The sequence below is a fragment of the Oryctolagus cuniculus genome, chromosome 13 (genome assembly GCF_964237555.1).
Source record: "Oryctolagus cuniculus chromosome 13, mOryCun1.1, whole genome shotgun sequence".
Taxonomy (NCBI): Eukaryota; Metazoa; Chordata; class Mammalia; order Lagomorpha; family Leporidae; genus Oryctolagus; species Oryctolagus cuniculus.
In genome coordinates, this window is record NC_091444.1 from 19,791,226 (window position 1) to 19,811,633 (window position 20,408).

Genomic DNA, 20,408 nt, shown 5'->3' on the forward strand with positions numbered 1-20,408 from the left:
ACCGGCACTGCGGCACTGGGCAGTCCCATCTGACCCCGCTCCGTGCCCTCTCTCCACCATGTCCTCAGCTGGCTCCCTCCTTCCTGCGGGATCCAAGTGGGCGCAGGCCCTGGGCTCCGTGCTGAGGCAGTGAACAGTCTGCATGGAGCCGGCTCAGCACAGCCGTCTCTGTAGCAGGGAATTTGGACGAAGCTGCGCCTTGGGTTTCTGCCTCTCAGTCTCTCCTTCCACTCTCTGCTCACGTGCCTGAGTCACAAGGCCAAGCTACCAGCGACAGAAGCAGCTTGCAGATGCGACAGGCAGAAGCCCGGAGGCACAGAAATACAGCAGTCCCTGCCCTTTCGTTCGCTGGGGCCCGGCCTCCCTCGCTCGGAGCCGATGCCTCCCTCAAGCCCCGTCCCCTGCCTCTCTCCTTCCCAGCTGGCACGGAGAGCTCCTCCCGTCACCCCCAGCGCCTCCCTTTCTGTCTCCCTCTCACCCACAAAGGGTGTCTTGTGTCTCCAGTGCCCAGCCCAGGGAGAGGCACAGGAGCTCGTGCAGAGCCAGTGGGCTTTGAGCCCGTGCGCCCTGCCCAGGACCCCTTCCTGGCCGGGGCCCCCAGCCCACTGAAGCCCAGGAGAGGGTTGGGAACGCCACAGCTGGCCGGCACCTCCGCAGCAGGCTGCTGTGTGTCTCTCTCCACCTGCAGAGCTCCGGCTCTGATCGGCACCGGCAGATGGGCCAGAACCAAGGGAACCACGGGCTCCCCGGGGCCGGGCACATCCACCTGGCTCCCCAGACCCAGGGCCTCCTCAAGGGCAAGAGACGGCCCAGGCCTCGGATTGGGAAAAATACAAGAGCAGGTCGAGCCAAGCTGCACACCCTCCCCGCTCCCGCCCCACTCGCTCCCTTTCCTGAGGAAAGGACAGAGCAGGTGTCCCAGAGCCAGGTGGCTGCGTTCCTGGCCACTCTAAGCATATCCTCTGTCTCACTGAGTGGAGAGCAAGTTCCACGACCCAGCTGGACAACCTCACCGCCCTCCAAACCAGGGCTACTTTCTGACGTCCCTGGCCAGGAAGAAAAGAAAAAGAACTTCTATCACGCTTTGTGTCCTTATTGATGGATGCTGGGACAGATAATAGACAATCCCTCCTCTGATACACAGTGAACTTCCAATCGTGCGCACCTCTGGGTAGCGGCCAAGATTCGGGCAGCTAAACGCCGTGCCCACAACAGCAGCAGCTGACGCTCACTGGCACCCACCACCACCTGGGCACTGCACTGTGCTCCTCATTTGCATTGGCTTACTCAGGACTCCCAGTACTCCAGGAGCCAGGTAGAGAAACTGAGGCAGAGAGAAGTTAGCTAACTTTCCCAAGGCCAAACCACTAGAGACTGTGGTCACAACCCTCACCACGCAAGCCCATCTCAAAGCTTCACGGTATGTGTGTATGTGTGTGTGTGCACACGCAAACACCCTGTAAACTATAAGCTGTTCATTAAATACAGAGTTGTTATCAGGCCGCTGACAGCAGAAAGAGGTGCGGGTGTGGGACAGGAGATGGCCAGGGAGGATCTGCATCAGAGCAGAGCGTTAATCTCATTAATGTGGCTGAAGTGTGCCTCGAGCTAACTGCAGAGTGTCTCTTTTTCTTTTTTAAAGATTTACTTATTTATGAAAGGCAGAGTTACAGAGAGGCAGAGGCAGAGGCAGAGAGAGGATAGAGAGAGGTCTTCTACCTGCCAGTTTACTCTCCAAATGGCCACAATGGCTGGAGCTGCGCCAGTCTGAAGCCAGGAACCAGGAGCTTCTTCTGGGTCTCCCATGTGGGTGCAGGGACCCAAGGACTTGGGCCACCTCGTACTGCCTTCCCAGGCCACAGCAGAGAGCTGGATCAGAAGAGGAGCAGCTGGGACTCGAACTGACGCCTATATGGGATGCTGGCATTGCTGGCACTGCAGGCTGCAGCTTTACCCGCTATGCCACAGCTCTGGCCCCTGCAGTGTGTGTCTGAGACAACTGGTAAAGTTACTGGGAATGTCGCAGGCCCTGCCTGTCCCTCTCAGCAGAGACTTGCAATCTGAGTCATGAAGCAAAGGACCGCTTCTAGGACGTCCTGCCAGCACTCACGGGCCCCTGCCCTACCCACGCACAGCGCGGCCAGCAGAGCAGGGAGGAGCCAGCCTAGTACAGTGTGGTCCCAGCCTCCACAGCAACACCTCCCGGAGAAGGAGGCCTCTGTCCAAGGCAACAGATCCCTCACTGCGAGATCAAAGAAGCCAGGTCTAATTAGAGAGTGCCATTAATACGCAATTAGCCGATAATGAATTAATGGATGTAGCCAGTGATTGCAGGGCCGCCAACATCACAGGCAGAGAAACAACCAGACAGGCTCTGCTTCTGGTCCCTGCGCACACGAGTGGATCCTGGTCTCTGACCCCTCAATAAACACACTGACGGCAACGGAACCTGATCAAGCTCTAACCCTAACTGCACTTACAGTAAATCCAGGGACAGTGGGACATGTGAAATGACTAACGAGGATGCAGTCCCCTAAATCCAGAACAGGAAAAACTGCGTGACAAATGACCCACATTCTTTAGCAAATCATGACCGGAGGGAAAGAGAAAACACGCACGGATCAGGAACAACGGGAGAGCCACACCAAGCAATCGCCATGCATGGGCCTGATTCGGATCCAAATTAAACAGGGAACCTAGGAGCCAGCTTTGCGGCGCAGCAGGTTGAGCTGTCACTCGCAATGCCCGCACCCCATAGTCCCATATCAGAGCGCTGGTTTGTGTCCCAGCTGCTCCACTCCCAATCCAGCTTCCTGCTAACGCGCCTGGGAAGGCAGTGGAAGATGGCTGATGTATGTGGGCCCCTGCACCCACGTGGGAGGCCAAGATTGAGTCTGTGGCTCCTCCTGGCTTCAGCCTGGCTCAACCCTAGCTGTCGCAACCAGTTGGAGAGTGAATCAGCAGATAAAAGATTCTTTCTCTCCCTCTGTTGCTCTGCCATTCAAATAAAGAAATCTTTTCTTTAAAAAGGAAAATTAGGGGGAAAACTGGATGATAATCAGGAAGGTAGAAGTGCTGGCTGTATATTTATATTCGGGAACTGCTGGTCTTAGGTAGATGCGATATGGACAGCTGGGTGCTTTTCTGAGGAGTCCTTATCTTGAGTGACACAATGACAGGCATCCAGGGTTTGCTTCAGAAATCGTCAGAGGGTGCAAAGGACCGGGAATATTCCAGAACAAGACCGGCCATGGGCAACTTCAAACGGCTGAAGCTTGGGCACCTGGGGTAAGTGACGTGATTCTCCGCTCCCAGATTTGACATCTTCTGTGATTATTAAAAGCTTCATAGAATACAACCCAGAGCCTCTGGTGGCCTCCACTGAGGCCACAGTGCAAGGCTCTCCCCACCCCCGCCAGGCTGCTGGATCCGGCCCCAGGCTCCCCGTGCAGACAACACCTGGACAGCAGCTCCAGGCCACCCTGCCCTTCCCAGCAGCACCACTGCCCCCACTGCAGCTCCTTCTGCAGGGCCTGAGCCCCTTGCAGCCTCTCCCAGCAGTAAGCTCAGTACTGCCTAAGAGAAAGCAACCTCCCAAGACCCCACCATACGCTTGTGGGGGGCCACCATCAATCTCCTGCAGTGAAATCCAACACCCGTCCTCCCCAAGACCACCCAGGCTCAGGGCTGAAAGCCAAGTGCGTCTCCAGCTCCATCCAAGTTTGGCCTCTCAGTGCCCTGGAGCCAGAGGAGCAGCAGCAACAGGGCAGAGCAGCAGCTGCGGACGCCGGGTCCGAGGCCTCGCTGCCCTCTGCCTCCCCTGGCTGCCGGCAGAGGGACGCGGGAGCAGAGGAGGCGGGAGTGGCGGGAAGGACGTGGCCACAGAAGCCCCAGCCCCAGCCCCAGCCCAGCCCAGCCCAGGACCCAGGACCCAGCCAACCCCACCTTGGGTAAACATCTGGCACCTTGCAGGCTGCTCCCTCCCATAGCACTTCCTGCTGAGGGCTCCCAGCAGAGGAGGGGAGCAGGTTCTGGAGCACAGAGGCCCCAGGGGGAAAGCAACAGGGCACTGAGAAAGGAGAGGAGGGGAAGACGTCGCACCTGCCTGCGGCAGAGCTCCGATCTGCTGAGAATAACTCAGAGCAGAAGGGAGAGGAGAGAAAGACGGAGAATGGGGGAGGAAAGCACAGTAAGGAGCGAGGGGAGAAAGATGGAGCAGGGCTGGAGAGGCCCAGGAACAGTACACCCAGTCAGTGGTCAGCTGGGTGCCCTCCCCTGTCCCGGCGCCCAGTCCAGGGCTCCCAGGGGGAACCTGTCCTTACCGGCCCGGGGTGGCTGTGCAGGAGCCAGGGCTCAGACACACCTCGTGCCCCAAATGGTCCCTTTCCTACCTCCTCGCAGCTCCGGGAAGAGACCTGAGGACTGATCCACCTGCCTCTGGAGGGCGGGGCACCAGCAGCACGAGACCCCGCCCCAGACCAAGTGGCCAATCACGGGTGCCCAAAGGAGCCTGCCCAGAGCCCGCCTGCTGGGGCCACACTGCTGAAGGGGCCAGAGGGTTAACCCAGCGTTGGGTCAAGGTGCTCGTTCCATATTCATGCCCACGCGGGGCAGTCACGAGATGACCAAGGCACTGCTGCCTCTGGGCCACGGCCGCCTCCCACCTCCTCACTCTCTCCTGTCTTCAGGGACCCCAGGGCCCAGGGTCACCGAAGCCAGGCTGACCACTGGCTCTCAGGCCCTGAGGAAGTGGGCCAGCAAGTGCCTTGGTCCAGCCCAGGTCTCGGTGAGACTGAACCGACGTTGCTGAAACTCTAACCCTGGCTCTGCTCCTGGCCGGCTGGGTGGCCCCAGGCAGTCACCGCGGTCCCTGCTCTCAGCTCACGCCCGGGGCTCTCAGTAGCAAGGACGCCCTGTAAACCTGGGGTGCCATTAACAAGAGACTGGCCCCGCCCAGGCAGGAGCAGGCAGACTTCTGTTAAGAATCCGAGATGCCCCCGCCACGCCAAGACCACATGAATGACCACCCAACTGGGGGACACCAGACCCCCGGCCCCCAGCCCCCTGCCCCCTGCCCAGGACAGCCAGAGCCCTCCCCACCCCACAGCTCCATCAGCGAGAGAGGAAAAGCGGCCAGGTGAGGAGTGGGTGGGGACATCCCAGCCTGGCAGCTTGCACTTGTGGGTGGGCTGGGGTCTCTCTAAGCCTCCAGGACGTGGTCCACAGCAAGGGACACAGAGAAGCAGGTACTGCAGGAGCAAAACCAGAGCTCAGCCCAGGACTCCCGTGCTCTGCCTCCCCTAAGAGCAATGACAGCACTGGGGCCGGCGCCATGGTGCAGTAGGTTAATCCTCCACCTGCGATGCCGGCATCTCATATGGGCACCGGTTTGAGTCTTGGCTGCTCCTCTTCTGATCCAGCTCTCTGCTGTGACCTGGGAAAGCAGTGGAAGATGGCCCAAGTGCTTGGGCCCCTGTACCCACGTGGGAGACCTGGAAGAAGCTCCTGGCTCCTGGCTTTGGATTGGCCCAGCTCCAGACGTAGCCATCTGGGGAGTGAACCAGTGGATGGAAGATCTCTCTCTATCGCTCCCTGTCACTGTCTGTAACTCTACCTGTCAAATAAATAATAAGACTAAAATCTTTAAAAAAAAAAAAAAAGAAGAAGAATGACAGCACTAAGAACTCCCGGCAGTGGCACAGCGCCTCGTACCCGCTGCCCGTGCCCACTGTGAGTGAACATAACCCACAGACGGCAGCCCCCATGATCATCCCCCGCCTGAAATAGTCGACTCAAACTGCTGGGGCTCCATGGGCTAGAGAATCACCTGCAGTGACAAGCCGCAAGCGGCAAAGCCGGGCCAGAAAGAGGAGGCTCTCCGACTCTCCTCCCTGCGGCCAGTTCTCACCCCCGCAGTCCCCAGCTCAGCCTGCAAGGCGGGCGGTGCACCTGCAGCCCCACTCCCAGGGCCCTGCTCTTCAGCTGCCCTGGGGAGCGCTCGTGCTCTCCCCATCTCAAATTAGATAGCCTTGTTAATGATCAAGCAGGGAAATGAGTGGATGTTTCTGATTTTCCAGGGAATTTATTGGCAGTGAAAACCCAGGCTGAGTCACCATAGAGGTGTGAGAGAGAGAGTGAGAGAGAGAGAGATCTCAATCCAGGTGCCCCTCTGGGTGGCGAGGACTCCACTCCTGAAGCCATTGCCTGCTGCCTCTCAGGATCCACTTCAGTAGGGAGCTAGAATCAGGGGTGGAGGCAGGGCTCCAACCCAGGCACTCTGACATGGGATGCAGGCATCCTAGCCTGTATCTTTTCAAAATTTGTTTACTTACTTAAGAATTTGAACAGAGACAGAGAGAGAGAGAGAGAGGGAGGGAGGGAGAGAGAGAGGGGGAGAGGGGGGAGAGGGGGGAGAGGGGGGAGAGGGAGAGAGAGAGAGAGATTTCCAACTGCTGGCTCACAATCCAAATGCCCTCAACAGTTGGGGCCGGGCCAGACTGAAGCCAGGAGCCAGGATCTCCTTCTGGGTCTCCCACATGGGTGGCAGGTGTCCAAGTACTTGGGCCGTCATCTGCTGACCCCAGGCACATGAGCAGGGAGCCGGATGGAAGTGCAGCAGCCAGGACTCGATTCTGGATGGAGGCGTCTTAAGCGTGGCACTGTGCCGCAACACCCTCCCCGACAACCTTATCTCAACTGCTACGCTGCAAGTCGCCCCCAGCCGATCTGCAGTAGTGAAGTCCCCGCCCCGACTGTGGGTCCTGAGAAGATGCAGCTTGGAGCCATTTCTCCCTCCGTCTTCAACACACATGGCCGAGAGCAGTAACACAAAGCCCAAGTCCCGTCTCACACCTGCTCACGAGGGGGTGGACCGGGCCTGGGAAAGTTCCCCTTCTGGACAAGGGAACCAGACGGCCCGCCTGGGGCCTCAGAGGGGTCCAGCCCAGGCAGAAGCAGAGCCTCCCTTTGTACCCCGTGCAGCTGAATCTCAAACTTGAGTGCTTCGAGAAGGCGCTGAAGAGCCCGACCTTCCTGGCGACTTCCCTAATGACCCAGGAAATACACAGGAGCCCACACTGAGGAGGGGTCTGGGCCCCTCATTCTGACTTGGCCTTTTTAAATTGTCAAATAATAACTGCATTCGTGCCAGGGGTACTAGGTGATATTTCCATGTTTGTATATAGGCATTACGGAATGAGTAAATCGGGCTAATTAACACATTCGTCACCTCCTTTCCTTATTATTTTTTGTGCAAAAAAATGCAAAAAAGCACCTACAGACGGGGTGGTTCAAGGTGAACTTCTCTAGTGTCAAAGGGTCTTTTTTAAAAAAATAGTTCTTACTTTATGTGAGTTATTTTGATTTATTTGAAAGGGAGACAGACAGACCCTCTGTCCGCTGGCTTACTCCTCAAGTGCCCACACAGCCAGGGCTCGGTCAGATCAAAGTCAGGAGCCCAGAACTGCACCTGGGACTCTGTTGTGGGTGGCAGGGACACAGTATTGAGCCACCATCTGCAGCCTCCCAGGGCTGAGTGACGGCAGGATTCACACCCAGGCACCCCGAGATGGGAGGTGGGGCCCCAGGAGGCACATGGAGCACTGCACCAAATGCCTGCCCCCCACGATTTTCTAGGGGGTTCTGTACTTGATCCCCCATCTGGCCCTCTGTGCCCTAAAAATAACCCGCTGTCTCCAGCCACCAGCTCAGCTTTGCCACAAGACAGATTCCCAACTCCTCCCCCGACCCCTTAAATAGCTCTCGGTGTTTCCTAATAACCCGGGTAACCAGTCTTCCCTGTCCGTGACACTGCCTCCAGACCAGGGATTAAACCTGACCAAGCGGCTGGGCTGCACCGGGGCTGCACCGGGGCCTCCCGGTCCCACTGCCTTGGGGATGACAGAGTGTCTCCATATCTGGTCCCCCTGCTCTCTGCAAGTGGCCCACAAACATGCAGTGTCTGTCCAGTGCCTGCAGGACATGGGCTCAGCTCCACATAAGGCCTTCCGTCACCCATCCTCAATGCATTTATCCGCTCCGATGTATCACTACCCTGCAACCTGAAGCACGGGTTTGCTGTTAGTGGCACAGACGACTGGAACCACAGGCATTCGGTGGTGGGCTGAGGCCATCAGAGCAGGCCTCGTGCAAACACACACACACACACGCACACACGCACACACGCACGCGTGACTTATTCAGACTCACGCACTGGACCGCTTGCGTTGGGTTCGGTCTCTGCCCTCCCACAGGTTTGCAATCAGAGAGAGGGCATCTATGCGCAAATCCCCCAGCGTGCAGGAAATGCTTTTCTGTACTTGAAGAGTTAGTTGTCAAGTTCCAGGCAGCCAGAGCAGCAACCGGAACAGCATCATCAGAGCCTTCGAGGGCCTGCAACAAGCGTCCAGCCAGGAGGTGTGACACAGAGCGAGCCGTGTCTGAAGAGGCCGCCCCCGGGGGGCCCCGCTGACGGCAGGATGGAACGAGCTCCAGACACTCACCTGCCTGTGGACTCCCAGACTGCTCTGCGCGGGCCTTTGCAGGGACTGTGGGAAAAGCTAAGGAAGGGAATTGGAGCTCTTCTGCCCCCGGCGGTCCTGGCGCCTCGGTGCTATTCACCAGTGGCCAGGCAGGGGAGTACAGGATGAGCCGAGCCTGGGCCAAAGGGACTGGTGGACGCCTCCATGGCCGGCTCCTCCCTCTGCAGCCAGTGTCTCCAGCCAGGGAACAAGGAGGCCAGAGCCAACAGTGTGGGAGGGAAGGGCACACGGAGCCCAGGACACGGGCTGCAGCTCCCCCCTCCCCCGGCTGCACGGAGGCAGCACCTCCCCAGCGGCTGCCACCCCTGTCTGCACCCCAACCAGCCTGGTCTGCATTGGGCTCTCTGTGCAAGGGCACTCCAAAAAGGTTCATGGAGAATGGAATCAAAAGGTTGGGTTAGTTTTGGGGCAAGACAATGGTGAGACCCATGCAGCTGAGAGACTTTCAAACAGTTCACGGAAAACGTGTATTATGGAAAAAGTACGCATGGATTTCAAAGACATGTTGCACCCAAATAAACGTACCTTGCAATCCCATTTTCCCACAAAGGTGCTTTCCATAAACCACCTTTATGTCTCCAGACAGAGATCAAAAAGCCGAAGCGGAACTGAGAGCTGAGACAGCAGTGAGCATGAGGCATGGGGAAAAGAGAACAAGTGAGCTCTTCTGGAAGAGCACACAAAAGTGATTAGCGTGGGAGGGCGGCTTCCCGGGGCTCAGCTGCTCTGGCGAAGCCCAGCGCCGGGCACCTGCCTGTCTGCACCGCGGTCACCCGGAAGACGGGAGGCCTTGCACCGCGGGGTCCAGGGCACCGGGAGGAGGAACTGGGAGCCAAGGAGTCTGAGGAGGTATGTGTGCATCGTTGAATGATGCACACCCCAGCAGGTTATGGGGGCAACGCTATCCACCGCAGGGCTCCCTGTAGGCCTTATCCACCGCAGGGCTCCCTGTAGGCCTTATCCACCGCAGGGCTCCCTGTAGGCCTGCCAGAATGCAGCATGTTCGTCAAACCCTTGCAAACAAGAAGTCAAGGGGCCGGCGTGGCACGGGGGTTACCCTGCTGCCTGCAATACCAGCACCCTATGTGAGTGCAGTTCCCATCTAGCTCCCTGCAATGTGCCTGGGAAGGCAGTGGATGATGGTCCAAGTAAGTGCTTGGGCCCCTGTGTGGGACACTCTGATGGAGCTCCTGGCTCCTGGTTTCAGCCTGGCCCAGCCTTGGCCATTCCAGCCGTTTGGGTAGTGTACCAGCAGATGGAAGATCTCTGTTTTTCTCTCTCTCTCTCTCTCTCTCTCTCTGGGCCACCTTCCACTGCTTTCCCAGGCACATTAGCAGGGAGCTGGATCAGAACTGGAGCAGCCAGGACTAAAACCAGCACCCGTATGGGATGCAGGTGGCAGCTTAACCTGCTATGCCACAGCCCCAGCCCCGGTTCCATGACTTTCTAACCATGTGACCCAACCATGTCACCTGCTGTATGTTACCTAACACCTCAGAGCCTCAGCTTCATCATCTACAAAATGGGGATACTGCTCCTTGCTTCCGGGTTGTTGTGAGGATTCAGTGAGATCATTTCTGTAAGGCTCCTAGCCGGTGCTGGTCAGCAGGCCCACCAAGGTTCTGTACATGCCGGTTCTCCCCACCAGCGTCACTTCAGGGAGGTCCCTGATTCACGAGCCCTACAGACCGTGGAGCATCAAGTGGCCACCTTTTTACAGGCCCGGTCACTGGGGCGGGACGTGAAGACCAACAGGAAGCCTTTGCAAGCCCATGAACGCCTGGGCCCGGCACGTGCGCGAAGAGCCGTGAAGCAAGGCGGATGGGACAGGCTGCACAGCTCGGGCACAGAGAAAAGAGGGCTGTGGCTCCCGTGGGCTGGCCGGGGAGGGGCTGCAAGGGAGCTGGTGGCTTCTGAGAAGCAGGAAGGGGCAGAGTGTCTCTGACCGCCTCTCCTGGGGCACACTGGGAGAACTGGAGGCCACTCACCAACACGTGCTTTCGTCTGCAAGCATGGAGGGTCAAAGATGGCTGCAAACCCCTCCGCAGCTCCTGCCGGTGAGAGGAGCCCCTGCCCCAGGCACCTGGGAGGGCTTGGCTGGACCCATAGAACGCAACAGACGTGACCCTTGAGGCCAAGGCAGAAGCAGCCTGGAAGTCCCCAGGGTCTCCCAGGACACTCTCGGGAGATGCTCACTCTCGGAACCTCGCTGAGGGAAGCCCAGGCCACAGGGAGCGGCCACCTGCAGGTGCTCAGGTGGACCAGCCCAGCCGCGTGAGGAGCCACCTCGGCTGCCCCGCCGGTGCTGCCCGCAGATGGCTGCATGGGTAGAAGAGGCTGGCACCAGCCGGCCCGGGGACCCTGAGAGGTAATCTCGGGTTGTTCCAACCTGGCATGCCCAGAGTCGGCTGTCACTCAGCAACAGTCAACCGATGCCAAGGCTCTGCTCCGCTAACCTGGGCCGATACCGGGACGGGTGGGGGTGGGGAGATCATGCAGCGGTGGATGAGCACAGTGATGAGAAGAGAAGGAATTCTGGAAGAGGGGGTGGTAGGCGAAACTCTGCCATGGTCTCCAGCCCCCCACTGTCCTCGATGCAACTCCCAAATCCGCTCACCGTGGGACACACCTGGGGGGAAAGCCCTGGGCTTCAAGATGCAGAAGCAGTGCTGTTCACATAACAGCACCTGGAAACGACCCAAATCCTCGGTGGTGACGGAGTAACAGGATGGGATTACGCACAGCTACTTAAAATGACACCTGCATAGACCCTCGTCATACCGGGCAGCGCTTGATTAAATTACATGGAAGAGATGCATGGCACGGGACAACGGCCACACCCCCACGACAACCCTGCAAAACCTCCACAAAGACCTGAAGGGCGCATGCGGTAGGCACAAATTACTTACTCACCCTCTCTTTACTCCAAGTTAAGTGCCACCTTTTGTAAAAGTCCCAGTTCAGGGGCCAGCATGGTGGAGCAGCGGGTGAAGCCACTGCCTGCAGCGCTGGCATCCCACATGGGTGCTGGTTCGAGTCCTGGCTGCTCCATTTCTGATCCAGCTCCCTGTGAATGCGCCTGAGAAAGCAGTGGAAGATGGCCAAAGTCGTTGGGCCTCTGCACCCCTGTGGGAGACCTGGAAGAAGCTTCTGGCTCCTGGCTTCCGCTGGGCCCCGCCCTGGCTGTTACAGCCATTTGGGGAGTTAACCAACGATGGGAGACATCTCTCTCTCCTTCTCTCTCTCTCTCTCTCTCTGTAACTCTTGCAAATAAATAAAAATCTTAAAAAAAAAAAAAAGTGCCAGTCCAACCTCACAGATCCTAAAACTGGGGCCATGACTGCATGGAAACTGGAAGGATGTAATATTTTGGAAGATCAGAACGTGCTGTCACTCAGGGGATCTGGGTAAAACCCCAGGCCTCCGGGCGGGGAAAGGCAGGTGGGTGGGGGGATGACGGGGGTGGGGGGCTCGCGGCCTCCCCTCAGCGGGGTGGCGGGATATTGGAAAACAAACCCGCCATGTTTGCTGACACTGTGCAAAAAGAGGGACTCACACAAAAGCCACCCATTATCCCGTAATTATTGTCTCTCTGCAATTAACGGCTGTCTGAGAGGCGGCTGCCGCGATGAGGAAGCGCTCTCTGGCGCTGGAGTCAATCCACCAGCTGAAGCCCAATTAGCAAGCCCGCAGCAGAAACACTCCAGACCCAGCGGGAGGAAGCGGACAAGGGGAGCTGGCCTGGAGCTGGGCACACTCCCACCCCAGAGCAGGCGACATCCCGAGCCCCAGGCAGAAGCCGGGCTGGCCACGGATGAGCCTCGCTGACCTGACGGGCAGGTGCTCTGACCCCCAGTGCTAGCTGGGGGTCTGCGGAGCCAACCACAGCCTGGCAGCTGCCACTCTCGGCAGCGGAGCAGCCGGCAGCCTGTGGAAGTCGCTGGAGGGAAAGAGCAGCAAGAGACGGCCTCAGAGGATGGGAGGAGAGAGATCCGAGGGAGGCAGCTGGACCGACCCCTGACGTGCACTTGCACTGGCCTTAAACAACAAGCTCAGAGACGCAGACTGGGAGCCGACACCAGAGAAGCAAAAACCGGTTCCTTTGTCCAGAGGAGAGCAGGGGCGCAGGCGGCTGATGGGAGGCACCCCAGCTCCCCTCGGTGGGATTTGGGGAAGCCAGGGGTGCCTGCAGTCCCGCTGGGCACACACAATGCCTGACCGCGGTGCTGCACTTGCCAGCCTGGCCCTGCCTCCGACCACAGCAGCAGCCAGCAGGGCTCAGGCCGCAGGACAAGAGGCCCCGGAAAGTCTGGACCAGGCTGCCAGGAAGCTCTGAGCTCAGAGGGGCAGACCATGCCTGGCAGAGATGAGGTGGTCGTGTGCATCTCACTCTCGCCGTATGCCAGAACTACCCAGAGAGCTTTCCTAAAATATCGATGCCTGGATGCCCGTCGTGGGCCGGCAGCATCGGGACCTCTGAGGGGGAGGGCATGAGTGGCCCAGGAGAACATATTTCTCCAATCGCCTCAATTACAGACAAAGCCCCAGGGTGTGGGCTGGAAGGCCTGGCCAAAGGGGATGGAGCTGGCGGGGAGCAGGGCTGGGGCTGAGCACCTGGCAGCAGGCACGGAGCTCCCAGCCCAACACTGTTTGGTAGGAAGCGGCCATCAGACCTGCCGCTGACCCGGCCAGAGGATACACAGACGGCAGAACAGGGATTCCATATACGGGAACCACGGCCTGACGTTCCCAAGGCAGGTGAGAAACACAAACCCAACATTAACCGGAAGATTCCAGTTGTACATGAGATCCCCGGGCTGGAACACACCGGAGTATGTCACTAATCAAATGCAGAAAGCACCAATACAACCTGCTTCTCTCTCTCTAGCCCGCTAGCGGCATTTTTTTTTTTTTCAATGAATGCACGTTTTAGGAAAACCTTATTGCAGACATTCCAAGCAATAACGGGGAGCTTGTGATTCTGGGTTCTGGAAGTAGCCTGTCCCCAGGAGTGAGCTTGGTGGTCCTCCCCCACCCCCACCCCACCCCCGACTCCTGCCCCCAGTAACTCAGAGCACAGGAAGCACTGGGGGACCTTTGCCAACACCTGGATCCTGGGGAGGGAACCAGCGGATGGAAGGTCACTCGCTCTCCGTCACCCTCCTTTCAAACACATAAAATAAATCTCTTAATAAATAAACATCCAAATGACCCTTGGAGAAGAAAGGTTTCCCAGCCCTGCCCTAGAGCTTGGGAACTTGAGGGAGTGGAGGTGGCAGGGCTGGGGGGAAGGAAGGTGCCAACAGTCCTTGCACAGCGCAGGCCATCACACACACCCACCGACCAAGAGGAGGGCAGGCGGCCGGCTGGGAGAAAGGACCACGGGCAGGGGCCTGTGTTTGGGCTCAGTGTGGGTCAAGAGATTTTCCAGAGAGAGCAGCAGACTGCAGAAGCGCGCCATAGACAGGACCCAATTGCAGTGCCAAGGGCTCGTGTGAGGGGAAGCCTTGGGTTGCCCTTGACATTGACCTTGGTTCTAACTCAGAGCAGGCATCCAAGCCCCACAGTTGGCCATGGGAGAATGACCCGAGGGTGTCAGAACAACAAGCCCAAGTTAAACACCAGTGATTTGAAAACGTAGTCAGACATAATAGAAATCCACTGTCAATCTGCCAGGCACCAGCCCCACAGACCAGGCCGTGTCTGGAGCACTGTGTTCAGTTCTGGACAGCTTATTTGTTTATGATTGATTGACTTGAGAGAGTGAGAAAGAGAGAGAGAGAGGGAGAGAAAGAGAGAATCTTGCATCCGTTGGTTCAGTCTCCGGATGGCTGCAACGGCTAGGACCAGGCCAGGCTCCAGGAGCTTCATCCGGGTCTCCCATGTGGGTGGCAGGGGCCCAAACACTTGGGTCATCTTCTGCTGCTTTTCTCAGGCCATTAGCAGAGAGTGGAAGTGCAGTAGCCAGAACTCAAACTGTCCAAGATGGATGCCAGCGACAGCTTTACCTGCTATGTCACAACACCAGTCCCTATTTTACTTATTTAAAAGGCAGAATTACAGGGAAAGAGAGGCAGAGAGAGAGAATGAATGAGAATCTTCCATCCATTGGCTCACTCTCCAGTCACAATGGCCAGGGCTGGGCCAGGTCAAAGCCAGGAGCCCAGAACTCTATCCCGGTCTCCCTTGTGGGCACAGGTGGCCAAGTACTTGGGCCATCTTCCTCTGCTTCCCCAGGTGCATTAGCAGAGAGCTGGATCAGAAGTGGAGAAGCTAGGAGTTGAACCAGCACTCATATGGGATACCAACATCACAGGCAATGGCTTAACCTACTGGGCACCAATGCTGGCCCCCTAGAGAGCCTATTTTAAGAGACTACGAAACACTAACATAGTCTGAGCTGCCTCTAGTTGCGAGGCACAGTTCTAAGCTTTTCACTTGCACTAACTCATTAAACCCGCTCAACAGCCCTATGAGGTCACTGTCACCCGCATCTTACACACGGGCAAACTGAGGCTGGGAGGTTAAGGGTTAAAGCCAGGGTTGCACAGCTGGTGGTGCAGGGCCAGGGGCAAAACCCAGGCAGACATTGCTCCCGCTGTGTCACACAGTCTCTGGACACTTGTGTGACTCTAGAAACGTTGACAAAGACCGTGAAAGAATGCCCAGGATGTTGGACTGGAAACAAAGGATGGAGGTTAGAGGAAGAAAAGCTGCCTCTGGGTTGGGCACTTGGCACAGCTGTTAAAGCCATCGCATGGGATGCCCGTGTCCCAGGTGAGAGTGCTTGGGTTCCAGTCCCAGCTCTATTCTCAGTTCCAGCTTCCTGCTAACGTGCTCCCTGGGAGGCAGCAGGCGAAGGCTTGGAGATGTGAGATGAGAGTCCCTCCACCCCTCAAATTAAAAAAAAAATCAGTTCGACTGTCACTGAAGCCGCCCAACAATGGAAAGCCTGCTTCACAGAGCCGTACGCCTGGCCCTGGGACGCTGCAAAGGCACTGCTATCTGGGAAGACGGTGGAACCAAACGAAGGACTACTTCCAAGGCCGCGATTCTTAAGTCCCTCGCCTGTCTCGGTTTCTCCATCTGGAAAAACCAACACTAACACCCAGAGCACAATGTTTACGAGCTACATTTAGTCTGAACTTGCCCACCAACTCAGGTGTGCGTGATGGAGAGTGACAGCAATGCCCAGACCAAAACTTGGCCAGAATATCCATACATTGAGCCAAAGGAAGGATTATGGGGAATATGCAAATAAACTGCTGCAGACACCTCCTCTTTCCCAGACCTGTTATCTCCTGAGGTTCTTGTAGGAGTGATAAACTCCTCCAAGCCGGCTGAAAATAGCTCACTTCTTAAAGAAATATGAAAAACAGAGCGAAGCAATTATAAAAAGTATGAAAGAGAGTCAGCGTTTCCTCGCCCCAATCATACTGTGGATCTGTACCTCATCTATATTATCCAAGTACCCCAGAAGTGAGCGACAAAGCAATGTCTTCAAGAAGGAAGGACATGATATGACCCAGCTCCATCCTGCAATCCTGGCTCTGAGCCCCAGAAGCAGAAACCCCCTGAGTCTCAGCCCAGAAGATTTGGCGGAGGGCAGCATCACATCACAGTTCCCCCACCCCACCCAGTGTGTCGCCCCATCCCCAGGCATGGAAGTGGGGAAAGGGGCTCAAGGGGGAGCCGTTGTGTCAAGGTGTGAGGCTGACTGGCTGTGGGGAGATACAAAGTTATCATAAAGAAATACACCCATGAGGGCCAGTGTTGTAGCAGATTCACACCCCAAATGCCTGTGATGGTCTGAGCAAGTCTGGATCCAGGAACCCAATTACTTGAACCATCACCATGTCTCCGAGGGCCTCATTAGTGGGAACTGGCAGCTGGAGGTGGGTGTCGAACTCAGGCACTGTGATTTGGGACAAGGGAGTTTAAACAGCTAGACCAAATGTCTGCACTGATTATTTTTAATTTTTTAGATTTATTTATTTGAAAGGCAGAGTTAGAATTCTTCCATCTGTTGGTTCACTCCCCAGATGGCTGCAAAGGCTGCACTGGGCTAGGCTGAAGCCAAGAGCCAGGAGCCAGAGGCTTCTTCTGGGGTTTCTCACATGGTAACAGGGGCCCAAGCACTCTGCTGCTTTCCCAGGTGCAACGGCAGGGAGCTGGATCGGAAGTGAAGCAGCCAGGGGCCGGCGCCGCGGCTCACTGGGCTAATCCTCCGCCTTGCGGCGCCAGCACACCAAGTTCTAGTCCTGGTCAGGGTGCCGGATTCTATCCCGGTTGCCCCTCTTCCAGGCCAGCTCTCTGCTGTGGCCAGGGAAGGCAGTGGAGGATGGCCCAAGTGCTTGGGCCCTGCACCCACATGGGAGACCAGGATAAGCACCTGGCTCCTGGCTTCAGATCAGCGCAGTGTGCCGGCAGCAGCGCACCGGCCATGGCGGCCATTGGAGGGTGAACCAACGTCAAAGAAAGACCTTTCTCTCTGTCTCTCTCTCTCACTATCCACTCTGCCTGTCAAAAAAAAAAAAAAAAAAAAAAAAAAAAAAAAAAAAAAAAAAGAAAAGAAAAGAAAAAAAGAAGTGAAGCAGCCAGGACACAAACCTATATGGAATGCTGGTGTTGCAGGCAGTGGCTTGACCTATTATGCCACAACGCTGGCCCCATGTCCTGATCCTTTAAAAAATCTAACTTAGTAAGTATATGTTCATGACTTTGGCCTTGGTTCTGTGGCCAAGTTTCAGGAGATGCTGGGACATTTTCTGTTTCAAGGCAGGCCCTTTTAGGGTCTGGACACTGTTCACGACTCGTGCCCACTCCACCTCCTTCCTGCCAGACATTCCCAAGGCAGGTCCTAGAAAAACGCAACCAGATGCATCCCACCAGAAGGCCCTGCCCACCGCGGCTTCCTTCCTCAGACCCTCGGCCGTGCTCCCCTAGGGCTTTTCTCTGCTAAGAGCCTCCCGCAGACTCCCCACTGCTGCTGGCTGGCTCTCCCAGAGAACTTCTCCTGCTTCCTCCAGATCTGGGACCTGCAGCCATGAGCCCTGAGACCTCACGGGCACAGTGCCTTAGCTTCAGCCCCACACTGTCCAGCACAAGTCCAAGGAAGCCGATGGAAGAGCCACATCCCTGCATTACCTGACCAGGACGGCAGGACTAACAGCTCCTCCTGTCCCCTCTTCTCCCACCCTATGCTCTGCCCGGAAGTGGACAATGCATGGAATGCACCTAACCCAGGGGCCACAGCTCCGCCACCCAGCACCCTGCAGAGGGTTGGCTGTAGCTGGGGCTGCCGCTGCCCCCCATCCACAGGGCTTGCACCACGTATCACGAGCCCGGGGAAGAGTCAGATTCAAAACACGAAGGACAGTTTCTGCTGAATGCGTGTTGCTTTCTTACCATCGTAGAGTCATCCTAAACCAAGAGTCATCTGCACGGGGAAAAGAGAACAAGGTAAGCCCACCCAGCTAGGGGCCTCCGGATGGCTACGCTGGGTTTAAAGAGGACTCCAGGTGCCCGGATTCAGAGCCAGCTTTGGCTACAGGAGGACTGCTGCTCAGGAGCCAGCCCCTCCCCCGGGGCACGTGCGCAGGAGGGAGCGGGGAGGACTCCACCCCAGCTCTGTCCCCGAGCCCCCCGCCTGTCCTGTGTGACTTTCTGCACAGTCCAAGGGGCCTCCTTGATTAGACCACGAGCAGCTGACAGCCCTGTCTCGATGCACATGAACCTGAGTGCACCACCACACTCCAGAGGCGGCAGCAGCCACCACCTGCCGCTTCCAGAACACAAGGTCTGGGGAGCTGGGGAGAGGAGGCGGCCAGCGGGGCAGCCCCGGGCAGCCACAAACGGGCCATGATAGTCATCTCCACAACCCGGCACCACACCAGCTAATCAGCCTGCACTCTCAGTGGGCCCACCGAGGGCAAGAGTGAATTCCAATCCTGACCCCTCCCCTGCCTCCATCATTTCCGCCACCCTCATGCTTCCTGGGTAGAAAGGGCTCAATAAAGCCAGCAGGACATGCGGGGAAGGACCCGGGACGAGGGCAGGAGGCAGACGTTAGGATTCCTACAAGAAGGATCCTCACCCAACGGCTCACCACACATCAGTCCGTCTTCAGGCCCCAGGCACAACCTCCTCCCCCAGGTATGATCCTAAGGCCCCTGCTCTCCTCGCCAGGAACTCACCATCTCCCCAGTCTCTGTTCAACCCGACCCGAGACAGAAATGAACTTGAACCCCAGCAGAATGCTAGCCATATTCCCTGGCCTGACGGGTGACAATGGCACCAAGAGCCTGGACGAGGCGCCTTCTGACAGCTCTCATTTGGAAGGGTCGCTGTCCATCAGTGGGTGCTGAGAGCATCAACAAGAGGCGTGGTAGCTTTGGCAGACAAGTGGGATAACCTCCTGGCTCCATTCCCAGCTCCTCCGCATCTGACCCAGCTTCCTGCTGATGCACACACTGGCATGCAGCAGGTGACAGCTCAAGTACGTGGGTCCCTGCCACCCACATGGGAGACCTGGATTTACTTCCTGGCTTTGACATATCTAAGGAGTGAACCAGGGGAAGGAAGCTCTCTCTCCACCTGTCTCCTATATTTCTCTCTCTGCCTTTCAAATAAAATGAAAATAAATAAATACTTTAAATTAAAACAAACAAAATGGGGCCAGCATTGTGGCCTAGTGGGTAAAGCTACCACCTACAGTGCTGGCATCCCATATTCACTCCGGTTTTAGTCCCAGCTGCTCCACTTCCAACCCAGCTCCCTACTAATGTGCCTGGAGAAAGCAGTAGAAGATGATCCCAGTGCTTGGGCCCCTGCAAAAATGTGGGAGACCCGGAGGAAGCTCCTGGTTCCTGGCCCAGCCCTCACCATTGGGGCCATTTGAGGAGTGAACCAGTGGATGGAAGATCTCCCTCTCCTTCTCTCTGGAACTCTTTCCAATAAATAAATCAGTCTTAGAAACAAGAAACAAGAGGCCTACAGAGGTAAGGACCCAGCCAGGGCCCCCGTCTCCTCCCAGGGCCCTGGGCTCTATGTTAGCCACGCATCTGTATCCCCCACTCCAGTCCTCCCTTTAATCCAGCAGATCGGGCCACCGGAAGCTGGAAGGGAAGGCACCCAGCAGAAGGAAGCGCCTTGGGCTGCACCCTCGCCCCCCGCCAGCACTTCCATTGGCTAAGGGCAAGGTCCACGTCGGGAGGACACGCCCCGCACTCCCCTCTGAGCCCCCCACAATGGAACAGCCAGGCCTCGAGAGTGAGAAGCAGGCCAGGTTCACAAGCTCGGCGGTGCGAGTTCCTCCAGGTGCCCTCGATGCCTATCTGCAGGGTCAGCTTCCGGCCAGGGTACTCCAGGGCCACTTAAGACCACCCCACATCCCTGCCGCTGCTGGGCACCAAGACCTCCCCCCCGCCAAACCCAGCCTGAGGCCGATCCCCACCTGGCAGGCCCCCTGCTGGCCGCCACCTCCCTGGTCACACCCTGGGGACTGGCTTACCTTCTTCCTGTCAGAAGCTTCTCCCAGACTCTGACACTACTGGGCACGGCCCCAGGACCCTGACACGGGATCTGCCCAGCAGACCTGACCAACCCCAGCCCTCTGCCCCCAACTCACTCCCCTCACACATGCGGAGGGGACCCCCGGACGGCTTCAGGCTGGGCCCCACCCTCCACAGCTCTCCCCAGCTCCCAGTCTCTTCAACCGGGACACAGCACACGGACACGTGTGCGTCCTGGGCCCTGCCCCGGGCCCCTGATGTGGAGGTGGCCAGGACAGGCCCTTCCAGACCTTTCCATCTTGGCTCTCTCCATCCTGCAGCTTCTCCGGAAGTGAGAACAAGACCAGCTACCATT

The 20,408-nt window shown here is 57.4% G+C and overlaps 1 protein-coding gene across 23 annotated transcripts in view; it reads right to left on the minus strand.

The window, feature by feature from the left end:
* The window catches only part of PLEKHA6 (pleckstrin homology domain containing A6), a 146,026-nt gene that overhangs the window by 101,019 nt on the left and 24,599 nt on the right, over positions 1 to 20,408 (minus strand). The window contains exon 1 of one of the 23 annotated variants that reach the window (XM_051821185.2): positions 4,323 to 4,462. The exons of 21 other annotated variants lie outside the window; for them this stretch is intronic. The gene's annotated coding sequence lies outside the window, so the exon portion shown is untranslated. Of the gene's footprint in view, positions 1 to 4,322; positions 4,463 to 20,408 lie in introns of those variants that run through there. One more of the 23 variants, XM_070055147.1, reaches the window with a different exon arrangement.